A 16,228-nucleotide genomic window follows, 5' to 3' on the forward strand; every position below is an offset into this window, starting at 1 on the left:
CTTGAAGGAACTTGGGGTGGTGACGGCCGACAGGGAGCTCTGGCGTGGACTGGTCCATGAGGTCACGAAGAGTCAAAAACGACTGAACGAGTGAGACGACAAACTAATAGTGACTATTCCTTCCATAACCTCAAATAAATATTGGGGATTCCAATTTTTAGAAAGTCCCATCATTTGCTCCTAACTTAAGGGGAAAGACCTGGGACATGTATCTACTATTTCTTGTCTGGACATTGACTGATAAAGCTCATTTGCCCATCTTGACTGAAATTGTTTCAAAGGCTACATTGTAAACCTCCTCAAGAGCAGAGTGAGAAGAAACCGTCAGAGCATGTGTAAGCACTGGGAGATTATAGTCTCATTTCTTCAACGTACACAAAAGAAATATAATTAATAATTGCCCAGCTGTTCAGCTTGAAGGCTCTGAAAGATTTTAAATGTCACAGTATCTAAAAGGAGGATAAGCCCTGAAGATGGAATCTGTATAGGATTCCAGTTCAATGGAAGTGTTTATTTCTCACTTACTGCTGATGAGAACAGGCAACACATCTTAATTGTACATATCAGGCTGTCCTGTTTAGGCACCTTATAACATTACCAGAGAGCCAGTTTAGGCACCTTATAACATTACCAAAGAGCTAGTTTGAATACTAAACTAGAATCCTGAGAAAGTATAGCTCAAATCCCTACTCTATCATGGAAACCTACTGGGTGACTTTGGGCAAGTCACACTCTCTCAGCCTCAGAGCCTCTCTGAACAAACCTTCCCAAGAAAAACCCCATGATAAGTTCACCATAGGATTGCCATAAGTCAGAAATTGCTTGTCAGCATGACCACAAAATTGATTTCATCCTTCCCCACTCCATCCTACTCGTTCTCATTGCAGTCTGTTTACCCTTTACCCTTTCTGATTTTTAAGAATCCAGTGCTCAAGATATTTCTTAGATGAACATTTTCTTCCCCCACATCACAGACATTACGTTTCAAAGGGACTCTTTTCTGGGCCAAGGTGATGGTGGTGCTGTGCCTCTTTTCCCACCACATCGTATTCTACATTTTCAGACAAGGGGTCTCTTTGATGATAAAGTGCATTGAATTAGCTGGAAAAGTTGCCAGCCACTTGACAAGTGAGAAATGCTCCTCAATAGTGGTATTGAGAAGCATCAGCTGGCCAGCAAGCCAGCATGCCTGCCAGAACAACCTGCAGCAGCCTGTCTCGATTAGAAACTCCTTGTGCCATGAAATGGCTTGCCACAAGCTGCCCAGCCACGTGCCACTGCTTGGCATGTCTGCAAGCCCACGGGCCCTGTGTCGTGTCTGCAGCTACATTGCATTGCTGTTGTTGTCATCATCAATTAACATTTAAGCTAGTATTTTCTTATTGCTATAGAGGCCTAACATAGGGTTTATATATCTGCACAGGAACTCAGAACATACAGACATACCAGGGCATTTCAGAAAAGCTGAAGAACATCAGCATCTCCAAATGAGGGGCAGCAAAACCTATATATGTACCAGCCCTTTCAAGTCCACATGCAGGGGATATTTGGATTATAACTCCCACCATCCCCAGCCAGAATAATCACTAGTCATGCTGATAGAAGGAAGATGGGAGTTGCGATCCTATACATCTGGAGGGTATCTGTTTGGAAAAGAGGCTGCTATATCTGTATTCTTATTCAATCAATCACTCACTCAATCAATATGTTTACTGTACGAGCCCAAAGCTATGGTAAAAATCTGCAAAATGTACAGAATGTTCAGAGTAAATAAAGCAGACACTAAACAAAGGTTATTATCATGCTCACATAAAGAATTAAAACATTGTAAATTGTAGATAATTACAGATACATTTTGGGGGGGAAATCAAATTAGCACTTTGAGTTCCCTTGGCAATTTATGGCAATTTTATCTAGTTCTGATCTTTTTTTGCAGTCAAAGCAAAAAGAGCCACTTTATATGTTACATATTAATTGGAATCACTCAACAAAAACAGAGTTACCATTTTATATCTGAATTCACTCTGATTCATTGGTGTTTCCCAATCATCTTGTGTTGTTAGATTCACCCCAGTCTTGAAGCAGGGTCAAATTCTGAGGAAGGAAATCCCTGGAGGCTTTGGGTGCTCCACAGTAAATGTTTACAAAAATAAATATTAACAAATCTGCAGGCTGAACATAAATAGAAGTATATCTCTAACAGACAACTAAATCCACTGCATCATCAAGTTGATAGAAAGAAGCATCCAGCATGTAACCTTGCTGTTAGTTTGTAGACCTCTCTCTATTTCTCTGTACCTTATTCCCTGACCCAGAACTGCAGTTTCTATTGCTCCTTTTCACAGAGAGTCCTACATTACATCACTGTTTCCTAATGAGAAAGGTATTCCTCCTACCTCCTTCTTTGGTCAGCTTTTTTCTATTCAGAACATTGCAGAGTGGGCTTGTCAAGAAGTGCTTCTAACTATTATCTTCCATTGAGAGCTAACGTCTGAATGATACCCCAATCTACTGACATTCCTTTTCTAAGGAGACTTTAATCAGCTATTGTCCAAAGGCAAACCCACAGTTATAGTCATTATTTACAGAGAACTAATAACAAAACCTGAAACGATACGATACATTCTTTTTCAAGTGGAATGATTAGAAAGAAAGAAAATGTGTTGTCGAAGGCTTTAATGGCCAGAATAACTGGGTTGCTGAGTTTTCCGGGCTGTATGGCCATGTTCCAGAAGCATTCTCTCCTGACGTTTCACCCACATCTATGGCAGGCATCCTCAAAGTTTGTGAGGTTTGTTGGAAACTAGGCAAGTGGGGTTTATATATCTGTGGAATGTTTAGGGTGGGAGAAAGAACTCTTGTCTGTTTCAGGCAAGTGTGAATGTCGCCATTGGCTACCTTGATTAGCATTGAATAGCCTTGCAACTTCAAAGTCTGGCTGCTTCCTGCCTGGGAAATCCTTTGTTGGGAGGTGTTAGCTGGCCTTGATTGTTTCCTGTTTGGAATTTCCCTGTTTTCTAAGTGTTGTTCTTTAATTACTGTCCTGATTTTAGAGTGTTTTTAATACTGGTAGCCAGATTTTGTTCAATTTCATGGTTTCCTCCCTTCTGTTGAAATTGTCCACATGCTTGTGGATTTCAATGGCTTCTCTGTGTAGTCTGACATGGTGGTTAGAGTGGTCTAGCATTTCTGTGTTCTCAAATAATATGCTGTGTTCAGGTTGGTTCATCAAATGCTCTGCTATGGCTGACTCTCTGGTTGAGTTACTGTTGTCTGCAGTGCCTTTCATGTTCCTTGATTTGTGTTTGGCCAATGCTGCATTATTAACAGCTGCATGGTATACAATAGACTCCTGCAGAGGTGAGAAGATCCCTTGTCCTTTGCTGAACGTAGCATTTGTGGGATTTTCTTGGTGGGTTTGTAGATAGTTTGTAGGTCATATTCCTTCATCAGTTTCTACAGGCTATTACACAACAGACATCAGAAGAGCTGCAAGGCCAAGAACAAGCTACGAGAGTAAAGACAAAGATCCACCCAGAAGAAAAGTGTTCTTACCATACATCAAGGGATCCACTGACCGCATAAGGAAGCTGATTGCTGGTGCTCATGGATTTTGAAGTTCAACATATCAGTGCAAAATATATGCCAAATTAGAGATGAATCCATATTAATCATCTTGCTTGGAGAGATAATTACTTAAAAGGGGTATTGATAAAATACACTTGTTGAGTCTGCCAATTAAGTGGACATAAGTTAGGGGGAACAGTTTTTGGGAGAAAAATATTATCCTCATAAAAGTAGCAAAAGCAGATGGGATGAAAGGCAGTTAAAAATATTTATCCAAATTACTTTTCACTGTAGGATATTTGAACATAATTCACACTATAAACCTTTACATCAGCCTCCATGAATTCAGTTGGATTTAAACAAGAATAAATACAGATCATTATCATTGAGCAACTAATATAAGAACTTAAAATAAACATTTAATCCAGGGGTAGGAATCATGCAGACACTGAAATCCAAAGATCAAACTGTCCTTTGTTTTCTGCAACATGGTTTTGCCACCAAATTTGGTAGTAAAACTACAATACCAGCAATAAGCTCCTAATTGCAGCAGTAAAAGCCGTCTCTAGAAGCCATTTGCTGAAACCATGCAAAATGAACAGTCTTTCCTACCTTCCTCCTTGCATGTCTCTTTTCCCTGCTGCTACACTAAGCTACATTTACCAAAAATGCTGTGACCAAAAAATGCTTCCAAAAAATGCTTCCAAAAAAGAGCCTTATGGCTTTCAGTCCACAATGCATGTCACAGATGTGTTACTAATGCAGATTTCACAAGTAATGTATTGCGTGCATTTATATACCACACACAACTTTGAAAGCACAAAGTCCTTAGCTTTATACCTAACCAGTGAGAATAAATGCTAGTGTAGGGGGCTTATGACTGAGTAAAGCTGAGAATTGTACCAAAAATCTCCCTCCTACCTTAGGATGCATCTACACTGCAGAATTAATGCAGTTTGACACCACTTTAATTATGAAGGCCCAATGCTATGGAACAATGAGATTTATAGTTTGGTGAAGTACCAGCACTCTTTGGCAGAGAAGTTTGAAGACCTTGTAAAACTACAACTCTGATTATTCAATTGCATTGAGCCATTGCAGTTAAAATGGTGTTAAACTGCATTAATTCCGGAGTGTAGATGCACCCTCGAACATACTTTTCTGTTGTTACTTTTCACAGATTTCATTCTCGAGTTACAAGACAGACACAGGAATTTAACCTGAGGGTGTGGCAGACAAGAATTTGACCCATGTGAAGGGCCACCATCAGGCCCCAGTTAGCCAAAGGAAGCAATTACAAGGTGCTCACATGCCAGAGAGATGACTTCTGAATAACATTAGCCAGAGCTGGTTATGTGGCAAGCCCCCACTCCTCTATAAACATTGCCAAGTCAGGAATGATCATTACTTGGAGAACAAGGAACCCTTGACCATTTCCCTGGAACTCACTTAGACCTGGATGAATAATTCTTAACAGTTTTAACCCTGTGATTTACTTGCTTGTTTTTTCTCTCACTCTTTATATGCATGCAAAAATGGAAAGAAACTTACACCTAACATAGGCTGATTATAATTACTATAATTAAAATCAGCGCTTGGAAGGAACTCAGTGAAATGAAGACCATTATTCATTACACATTTGTTAGCAACACATGCAACCTTGTTACTTGAAACATGATCATGACGTTAACATTTTTAGAAATGAGCACCACTTCTTTAACACATTGTTGGTGAGGTGGGGGGTTCAATTTTAATTTAGTTTTTTAATGGAGATGTTGTAGTACAAGTCATATAACATGCTACTTTATTAAAAGGCGTAATAAATCCCCCCCAGAGTAGCTCACTTTAACAGTATTATTTCCAAGTTCTGATTTAAATATCAAATAGTCACAGTACACAATAAAAGCACTTTGATCCACCTATATTTCTCACGGATTTATCCTAAGGAATTCTAATGTCTGTAGTTTAAGGAGGGCTGACAGAATGGTAAAAGAGCAACTCTAGTATTTCACCAAAGCACACTTCTCAGGAGTCCATGGGATGCAACCCTGGCCATTACAATGGAATCTTAACACTATAATTGTATAGTTTAAAAGGGCTCTGGATGACCTGCACACCAGCTGTCCAGGTGGTCACTGTGGATGAGCACCTGAAAGACTCTTTGCTTTTTCTTATTCTTAATCTTTTTCTCCAGATCAGGGGTTCTGACAGGGTCCTGAAACCAATCTCCTATGGATACTGAGAGCTGGTTATATATTGCTCGGTCCATAGGCAATTAAGAGGTGTGCACACAGTGGCCAGGCCTGTGGCATAATCTTTGTGTCTTGTTCCAGATCTTACCAATGCAAGTTTTGATTCATGTAGGCCAAGCCCTCAACAGCTTTCCTACAGTTTCTGATGAAAGCTGAACCTGACCTATGGCAATGGCTAGATGTCCAATTAGGCCCTCTTCTATTGATCAGTCAGTTGATCAATAATATTCTTTAATAGTGTACATGCATGTAAACCTTTCTTAAAATATGCTAAAATGTCCAGATATATTAACAACAGATAGGCATAAATAATTTTTTATCCAATACATTTTGTTTTATCAGAATGATAAAGAAATCTGCAAATTTTGCATAGTGCTGATCAAAAACAAAACAGTGGAAAAGTCTGCCTTTTGCACTGACCAAATTCAATAAGTATGGCTATTCCCACTATTAAAATCCTACATCCCTGCTGTGTAGCTGCAAATCATGTTGTATGAGAAGCCTATCAAAAAAAGTGGTGATCCAAATTCCACACCATAAAATCAGCTGAACACACTGAGATCTGAAGTTAAATTTTAAGAGCTACAATGTTCGACCTTCAGCCTAAATTGGGGATCTGTCCGTTTTGCCTTCTTGTACATTCAGTTTGTTGTTGCCTGTCATCTTCGTCAGAAAGGATACCCAAATAAAGTAATATTAAAATACACTCTTTTGGACCAAACCTCTCAGAATCCCCTAGAGAGCATGACCACTAGCTATACTGACAGTGGGATATTGGAAACTTTAGCTAGAAAAGTAACTTTTCCACTGCCGAAACCACCCTTTCATAACAAATGAGAGGAAGGAATGAAAGTTTGTGTTACTAAGAGTGCAATCTTTCACCTGAATCAAAAGGAAGCCCCCTTGTGTAAGCTTTATTCCCAGCCAAGTGTGTATTGGATTCATTTTTCAATGATGCAATAGTTTTGAGTGTTGGACTAAAATTCTGGAAGACCAGAATTCAAATTTCCACTCAGTTATAGAAACCCACTGGGTAACATTAAGCAAGTCACATTCTCTTAACCACGAAAGATAACGGCAGACAACTTCTGAACAATTCTTGCCAAGAAACTCCTGTGATAGATTCACCTGTGTGTCACTGTAACCTGGAAACCACACAAAATGCCCTTTCGAACACAAATTTGGATTGAGATCTATTAAGTGACAAAAGTAGATTTCCAAAGGTTTCTGTCCCCAACACTTTAGCAATTAAAAATGCAAGTTCAAAGAAAAATCTCTGCTAAGGGTTAATTTAAGCTAATTGCTTCTCTTCAGCTTCTTACCTATAGACTTCCATATAGTCTGAGCAATAGTAATATAGAATGGTATTTGTATATGCAGTGTATTGGCTCATAGTTTAATCCACCCTCTCAGACCCTTTTCCCCTTGCATTTGCTAATAGATTTCAAAGTTTATCCCACAAGCCAGAGACCAGCCCACACCTGTTTCAGAGGTAGTCAGAACACTGTAGCAAAACATTTAAAGACCAATCTTGTGTTCTTCAGTTTTTAATGTCTGTATATCAGGTGAATATCTGTGCATCTTGGTTAAGACTATAATTCTTCAACGTATGTTCCAGAAAAGATATAGGTGTTTTCTCAGGACTCATGGGGCATGGATCATAATCCTTGAAACCAATGTCAAACCCACCTTTTAATGCTCTTCTTCCATTCATTTAATGAATTGCAAGTGAAGAACGCCTGCTTCACATTTGTTACTGTTTTTATTCACACACTCCATGCATGATCCCTCAAGGACTTATTAGCCCAATTCTCTCAATGCATTAAGCCTCCTTCTGGAGGAGGGATAGCTAACACTCCAGAAGACAGGAGCAGAATTCAAAACGATCTTGACAGACTAGAGAGATGGGCCAAAACTAACAAAATGAAGTTCAACAGGGACAAATGCAAGATACTTCACTTTGGCAGAAAAAATGGAAATCAAAGATACAGAATGGGGGACGCCTGGCTTGACAGCAGTGTGTGCGAAAAAGACCTTGGAGTCCTCGTGGACAACAAGTTAAACATGAGCCTACAATGTGATGCGGCAGCTAAAAAAGCCAATGGGATTTTTGCCTGCATCAATAGGGGAATAGCGTCTAGATCCAGGGAAGTCATGCTCCCCCTCTACTCTGCCTTGGTCAGACCACACCTGGAATACTGTGTCCAATTTTGGGCACCGCAGATGAAAGGAGATGTTGACAAGCTGGAAAGCGTCCAGAAGAGGGCGACTAAAATGATTAAGGGTCTGGAGAACAAGCCCTATGAGGAGAGGCTTAAAGAGCTGGGCATGTTTAGCCTGCAGAAGAGAAGGCTGAGAGGAGACATGATAGCCATGTACAAATATGTGAGGGGAAGTCATAGGGAGGAGGGAGCAAGCTTATTTTCTGCTGCCCTGCAGACTAGGACACGGAACAATGGCTTCAAACTACAGGAAAGGAGATTCCACCTGAACATTAGGAAGAACTTCCTCACAGTGAGGGCTGTTCGGCAGTGGAACTCTCTCCCCTGGACTGTAGTGGAGGCTCCTTCTTTGGAAGCTTTTAAGCAGAGGCTGGATGGCTATCTGTCGGGGGTGCTTTGAATGTGATTTCCTGCTTCTTAGCGGGGGGTTGGACTAGATGGCCCATGAGGTCTCTTCCAACTCTACTATTCTATGATTCTATGATTCTATGATTCTGGGTCTCTGTGGTTTTCAAGTTGTCCTTTAGGTACATCTTAATAAATGATGCAGAGAGAAATACTAGCTTGCTGAAATCTGCTTAGGGGAGAAAAAATGGGTAGTACATGGGTAGCTCAATGTCGAAGACTGATAACTTTATTCCTCATGAGACCCTTACACAGGGTTGATCTTAGGTTTATAAGTCATTACAGTAGAGTCTCACTTATCCAACACTTGCTTATCCAACGTTCTGGATTATCCAGCACATTTTTGTAGTCAATGTTTTCAATATATCATAATATTTTGGTGCTAAATTCGTAAATACAGTAATTACTACATAGCATTACTGTGTATTGAACTACTTTTTCTGTCAAATGTGTTGTATAAGATAATGTTTTGGTGCTTATGATTTGTAAAATCATAACCTAATTTGATGTTTAATAGGCTTTTCCTTAATCTTTCCTTATTATCCAACATGTTCGCTTATCCAATGTTCTGCCAGCCCGTTTACGTTGGATAAGTGAGACTCTACTGTATTTCCACACTCTTGTTTGGTACTACCATTGTTAAACATTTCTTCCTCAATGTCTGTTTTTGGGCTCCAGAACAATCAAAAGATTCAACATTTACTGGAAAATCGGCCCTGCAGAAATTTAAAAAATCTGATTTTCCTTACATGGTTTGAACTTTCTTTAGGCTGCAAATGTGCTGAGAGATTCTGGAAGATATAGTCCAAAATGATAACTTTTTAAAGGTCCGTCAGAGCAACAAATAAAAGCCTTCCACACTCCTTTCTCTTCTGTAACTGGAAACAAACCTCAGCAAAAACAACCCAATGCTCTTTGAACTTTCTAGCTTCCTTAGAATCAATTCTGAACCTTGGTCTTTGCCCTCCCCTTAACTCTGTTATATCCTCTTCACCTTTATGTTGCTTATATTTGCATGTATGCCATGCTATTGGCTATGAACCATGTTAGGCAATTCCTTTGGTATGAAGACTATGCTACAACACTGCTCATTCCCTTCCCCACTCCCACCCACATACTGCAAATGCTTTTCAGTGATCCTCTTTCAAAGCATTATGTGTGATAGGATACTTCATACTCATGGCAGATAACTTCTTTCTTGGACTCATTTTCTACTGTTTGCCACTATTATCAGCAGAAGAAGTTATACATTCCTTATCAGTGTGTATGATAATGATTGTAACCAGAATCCCAGCCTTATCAAGATTCTAAAACAATAAAAGGAAAATAAATGTTTAACAGACATGTGAAATATTAACCATTTTAAGATGACAACTTGTATAACCAATATCGGAACAGATCCAGCACAGGCGTATGCACACTAAAGCCCTGCTATTTCAAAGAGACTTAGGGGTGCACAATTGTGTACTAGTCTAAAGCCGTTGCCTTTCCTAATGTGGAGAGTTTTTAAAATCTGGTTTTTATATACTGGATTAAGGAAATACTTGATTCTCTTGAAGAAGAAAATTTAGTCTTGGCCCCTAAATCTTAAGCTAAATTATATCCAAATTTAATTTTTCTGGAGAAGCCAGGGTTTTTTGCTGAAAAAGGTAGGATGTCTCATGAGTGACTCCTATAAGGGTGGGTAGTTCAATTTGAAATCGTTCTGGCTTAATTCTATCAATTTATCTGTTCTAGGATACAGAACTTAGTATTCTGTGAGCACCCTCTCTATAAATAAATAAAAGTCAAAGTATGTATCATTTTTGTGTCACAAAGGCTGTTTCTAAGTGAAGTGGCTCTCTATGATGTGAACTGATCGGCTGCTGCTAAGTGATGGGGCCCTCTGTGATGTATTGGGAAAGAAAGGTGACATGTGTATGAGGGGAAAGGATGAAGAAAGGAAACAGCCACAAAGAGAGCCATTTTGCCATGAAGACATTGTGAGGTAGGCCTTCTCAGAGCTGGATAAAGGGGCGAGGAACGAAGGGAAGGAGGAAGGAAAAGGGGAAAGGTATGAGGAGAGGGAAGGGGAGGAAAGAAAAAGGAAGGATTAAGGTAGGAGGACAGCAGCCTCTCCAACCCCCATGAAAAACTGGGTATGCACGCTTGTGGCTTATAAATGACTGACAGTCTATCCAATTCACTTCCTTGGAAAAATTGGTAGGAATATCTTGGAGTGAAGACTGACATAATGCTACATTCATTCACCTTCACATATGACAATGACAGATGTAGCAAATTTGGAACGTCATGAGAAGACCTTCGTTGGAAAGCTATTTATCTGTGAAAAAAATGATATATATGTGAAAGACAGTACAGCAATAGTTCTCAAACTCATTTCCTGAGCTTAGACATAGAATAAGGAATAGCCAAAGCCTTGAAAGTTTGTTATTTGTGGGTCTATAACTGGGAAAACATTTGGAAGTAAACATAATCCCACTCCAGACAACCCTTTTTTCTTGTTCCGTAAAGGTCAAAGAAAGAAAATGCATTAGCAGCATCACTGGACAACAAGGAAATTGACAAAGCCCAATAAATTAGTCTGTGGGAAAAACTTCAGGATCTCTCTTGTCCCATGGAACTGAAATCAAAGTAAAAGATCTTGATTGATTGCCTCAAGGAAAAAATGTGCTCACAAATTCATTTGATGTTACCTATCTTAGATAAAAACATAAAGTTCCTTCCTAAACATATTATTGGGACTTAACTCTTAAATTCTTGTTTGGACAAGTGAGTATAGAATTGCCATCCCATATACTTAGCCTGTCTAGTTTCCTGCACAATGCTATTTTTGTCAAGCATTGTCTGCATTAGTTCCTCACTGATATTACCCACTAAATGAGAGATAGTTGTAAAATAGATACTCATTTTAAAATACCAGATAATAACAGAACTTGAGAGCAGCATGTATACTGATGGTGCCATAGAAATAAATACAGTAGAGTCTCGCTTATCCAAGCTTCGCTTATCCAAGCTTCTGGATAATCCAAGCCATTTTTGTAGTCAATGTTTTCAATATATCGTGATATTTTGGTGCTAAATTCGTAAATAGAGTAATTACAACATAACATTACTACGTATTGAACTACTTTTTCTGTCAAATTTGTTGTATAACATGATGTTTTGGTGCTTAATTTGTAAAATCATAACCTAATTTGATGTTTAATAGGCTTTTCCTTAATCCCTTCTTATTATCCAAGATATTTGCTTATCCAAGCTTCTGCCAGCCCGCTTAGCTTGGATAAGTGAGACTCTACTGTAGATGGTTGTTGTTGTTGATGATGATGATGATGATACTTCACAAGCAATGTCATCATCTGTAATATGTGACATTGGGAAGGAGGTAATGACATGTTACTTAAAAAAAAACACACACACACACAATCACTGGCAACATTGGGTGCATCTACACTGTAGAATCAATACAGTCTAATAGCACTTTGACTGCCCTGGTTCAATGCTATGGAACTATGGGTGTTGTCATTTGGTGAGACACCACCACTATTTGACAGGGAAAAAAAATGTAAAACTGTAACTCCCATGATCCTATAGAATTCAGCCATGGCAGTTAAAATGGTGTCAAACTGAATTAATTCTACAGTGTAGATACACCCATCATTATTTTTTAGCATTATGAGCAAATGGTCTTTTTGAGGATATTGCTTATGGGGAAGATTTGGGACCATTTTTTGTATTATCAAGAGTACATTTTTGAGTAAAAAAAAACTAAAGCAGTGATGTTAGTTAATGAGTAGCAGTAGTAATTTATTTATTTAAAATTAAGCAACATTTAAAAATATAACATCTCACATCCCAGTAAGTAGTACATGAAAGAATAAGAGAACAATGATAAAGCACAAGTTCTCAAGTTTCAACCTGACACCTTATTTTAGAATTTATGTTCTGTTTAAAAGAGAAAAACCACTAGTTAAGATCCTGGAGAGATATTGTCAATCAGATTACATTAATAGTGGACTAGTTTGATTCATGCTGTGATGCAGTACATAGTACAGATTGAGCAATCCATATCTAGAACCCAAGCTGTCCACAGTGGTGGCTGAGATAGTGACACCTTTGCTTTCTGGTGGTTCAATGTATATAAAACTTTGTTTCATGCACCAATTTATTTAAAGACAGCTATGAAATTACCTTCAGGTTATGTGTACAAGGTGTATATGAAACAAAAATAAATGTTGTGTTTAGACTTGGGTCCCATCTCCAAATTATCTCATTGTGTACATATATGTAAGTATAGGTATCCCAAAAAACATCAAAACCCAAAACACTCTGGCCCTAAGCATTTCAGATAAGGGATGTGCAACCTGTGCTTCCTGTGCTCCTAACTCAGAGATATAATGTGTACAACTGAACCTTACCCATACTATCTATCATGAAACACGGACAGATAATAAGAACATCAGCTGCCAGGCTGGTTAATCCTGCTGAATCCAACCACTGCTATTTCATAAACAAAATATAGAGATTTGTGGGAAAATATTTCAAGGAAAACATTACTGCTAGAAGAGCATTTTCCTGGTGATGCTGGGATACTGCACTATTACAAAGTGGTGTGTGTGTGTGCGTGCAGGAGATTAAAGGTAAACATTTAATGAGGAAGAGGAACCCAAAATGTTCAAAGTATCACTAGCAATAGCCAGTGGGTGACAGCGACAATTCCTCAGCCAAGATCCAGATGACAGTCAATGGCCCCATCTACACTGCCATATAATGCAGTTCGGACTGGATTATATGGTCAGTGCAGACTGAACTGCACTGAATTGGATTAAATCAGTTTACACTGCCATACAATCCGATTCAGTCTGCATTAAAATGGCAGTGTAGATGGGGCCAGTGCTGCAGTTCTAGAGGAAGAACCATTACAGCCCTGTATTCAACCTGGTGAAGTTTGTGTTAAAAAAAAGGAAATCAACAAAACAAGATGCACATAAACTTGGAAGAACAAAAGAAGGGTTAGACCCCAGGTTGGTATCAGAGAGAGATAACTGTTTTGTGTGTATTATCCAACACATTACAACCATAAAGGTTTATTGTTTATTAACCAATGCTTTCAAATAGTTTGGAAAATATATTATTGGTTTAGTGTGTATCTACACTGTAGAATTAATGCAGTTTGTCACCACGTTAGCTACCATGGCTCAATGCTATGGAATCATAGGAGTTGTAGTTATACACAATCTTGAGCCTTCTCTGCCAAAGAGTTCTGATGCCTAACCAAACTATAACTCTCTAGATTGCATAGCATTGAATCATTACTATGGTGTCAAGCTGCATTAATTTTACAGTGTAGATGCACCCCAAGTTATTTTTTCATAATTAAACTGAACACCTTGACTTGTTATTCTGAATCAAAACCTATGGTTTAATTATATATTGAGTACACTTTATAAATTAAATTCATACTTTCTAGAATCAGCTTCAGATGACGTTTTGCTTGCCTTGTTGGGAAAATGCAACAACCAAGTAACAAGAACTTATCTGAGCAAATATATTTGAATTCCCCATAACAAAGAACCACTAAGCATTTTGGAGGCAAATGAAACAAATAAAGAGAACGAATCTGGAAGGCCTTAATGTAAACAATCATTTTTATGCTCTCTAGTGCAGAATAATTGTTCAAGAAATGCAGCCTAAGGCTGTGGTTCCAAAGCTGCTTTCCTCACTTGTTGGCAGCAAATTTCTCTGAATCACTTGGTTTTCATTCTCAACAAATATGCTTAGATTTAAATGTACTACATAAACACAAATGTGGTCAGAAAGGCTTGCTACATAGAAGTACAGATGGGTAAAATAATAAAATCATTTATAAAAATAAAGAAAAAGCATTACTAAAACATTATATTTAAGATAATAGTTCACTCCCACAAGGACAAATATATCTTACCAGTTTTTTGCAATATCGTAACCTTGACATTTTTTTTGATGGTTAGGCTACGTGTACAGGCAGTCACTGAGTTACAAACATCTGACTTACAAACGGCTAATAGTTAAGAACAGGGTTGAGACAACAGAAAGTGAGAGAAATCTACTCCTTGGGAAATTCACTCCTGAAAGAGTTATCATGGGGGAAAGGTGTCTCCACTGAAGCTTTAGCACCAGTCCTTGTTTCCACAACAAGCCAAATTTTTCAAAATCCAATTATAACAGGGGCAGACAGAAAGTGAGGTGAAATCTTCTGAACAGGGGTACAGACAGCAAAATATATACCATGGGGGTGTTAACCCTTCCAAAGCGCGCGCGCGCACACACACACACACACACACACACACACACACATATATATAGGTTAGAGTTATATTTTTTAAAATTACCTGTTCTGACTTACATAAAAATTCAACTTAAGAACAAACCTACAGAACCTATCTTCTTCGTAACTTGGGGACAGCCTGTACTGCTTCAGCCTTTCCTAGCTTCTGTGTTCCTCATTTATAAATTTTACTATGTTGACCACACTGATGTTGATACAATGCTCCTCCTCCCACCAGTGCCCTCACCAATATTGAGTGCTGCCATCCGCACTCCAACCCTGCCATTGCCCGTGATCTGTATATCTCATTTTTTCTCCAGTAAAATGTTGATGAATAGCTCTTGTCCATTTATTTCCACAACAACTCTGTGAAATAGGCAGGGCTTCATATTTGTAGATTTGCCACTTACATATTTGATTATTCACAGGTTTGATGAAAATGTTATCTCTGGGAATTGTGTTCAGCTTCCATTAGAATCATAGAGTTGGAAGAGACTTCGTGGTCCATCCAGTCCAATCCTCTGCCAAGAAGCAGGGAAATCGCATTCAAAGCACCCCAACAGATGGCCATCCAGCCTCTGTTTAAAAGCCTCCTAAGAAGGAGCCTCCACCGCACTCCGGGGCAGAGAGTTACACTGCTGAATAGCAATTACAGTTAGGAAGTTCTTCTTAATGTTCAAATGGAATCTCCTTTTCTGTAGTTTGAAGCCATTGTTCCGCATCCTAGTCTCAAGGCAGCAGAAAACAAGCTTGCTCCCTCCTCCCTATGACTTCCCCTTACATATTTATACATGGCCATCATGTTTCTTGTCAGCGTTCTCTTCTGCAGGCTAAACATGCCCAGCTCTTTAAGTTGCTACTCATAGGGCTTGTTCTCCAGACCCTTGATCATTTGAGTCGCCCTCCTCCGGACACATTCCAGCTTTTCAACATCCCCCTTAAATTGCGGTGCCCAGAATTGGACCCAGTATTCTAGGTGTGGTCTGACCAGGGAAACATGACTTAGAATAATAGAGTTGGAAGATACCTCATGGGCCATCCAGTCCAAACCCCTGCCAAGAAGTAGGAAATTGCATTCAAAGCACCCCCGACAGATGGCCACCCAGCCTCTCCTTAAAGCCTCCAAAGGAGCCTCCACCACAGTTCGGGGCAGAGTTCCACTGCCAAACAGCTCTCACAGTTAGGAAGTTCTTCCTGATGTTCAGGTAGAATCTCCTTTCCTGTAGTTTAAAGCCATTTTTCCACGTCCTAGTCTCAGGGCAGTAGAAAACAAGTTTGCTCCCTCCTGCCTATGACTTCCCCTCACATATTTATACATGGCTATCATGTCTCCTCTCAGCCTTCTCCTCTGCAGGCTAAACATGCCCAGCTCTTTAAGCCACTCCTCATAGGGCTTGTTCTCCAGACCCTTGATCATTTTAGTCGCCCTTCTCTGGATACTTTCCAGCTTGTCAACATCTTCCTTAAATTGCGGT

Source organism: Anolis carolinensis, chromosome 4, assembly GCF_035594765.1.
Source record: "Anolis carolinensis isolate JA03-04 chromosome 4, rAnoCar3.1.pri, whole genome shotgun sequence".
Classification (NCBI taxonomy): Eukaryota; Metazoa; Chordata; class Lepidosauria; order Squamata; family Dactyloidae; genus Anolis; species Anolis carolinensis.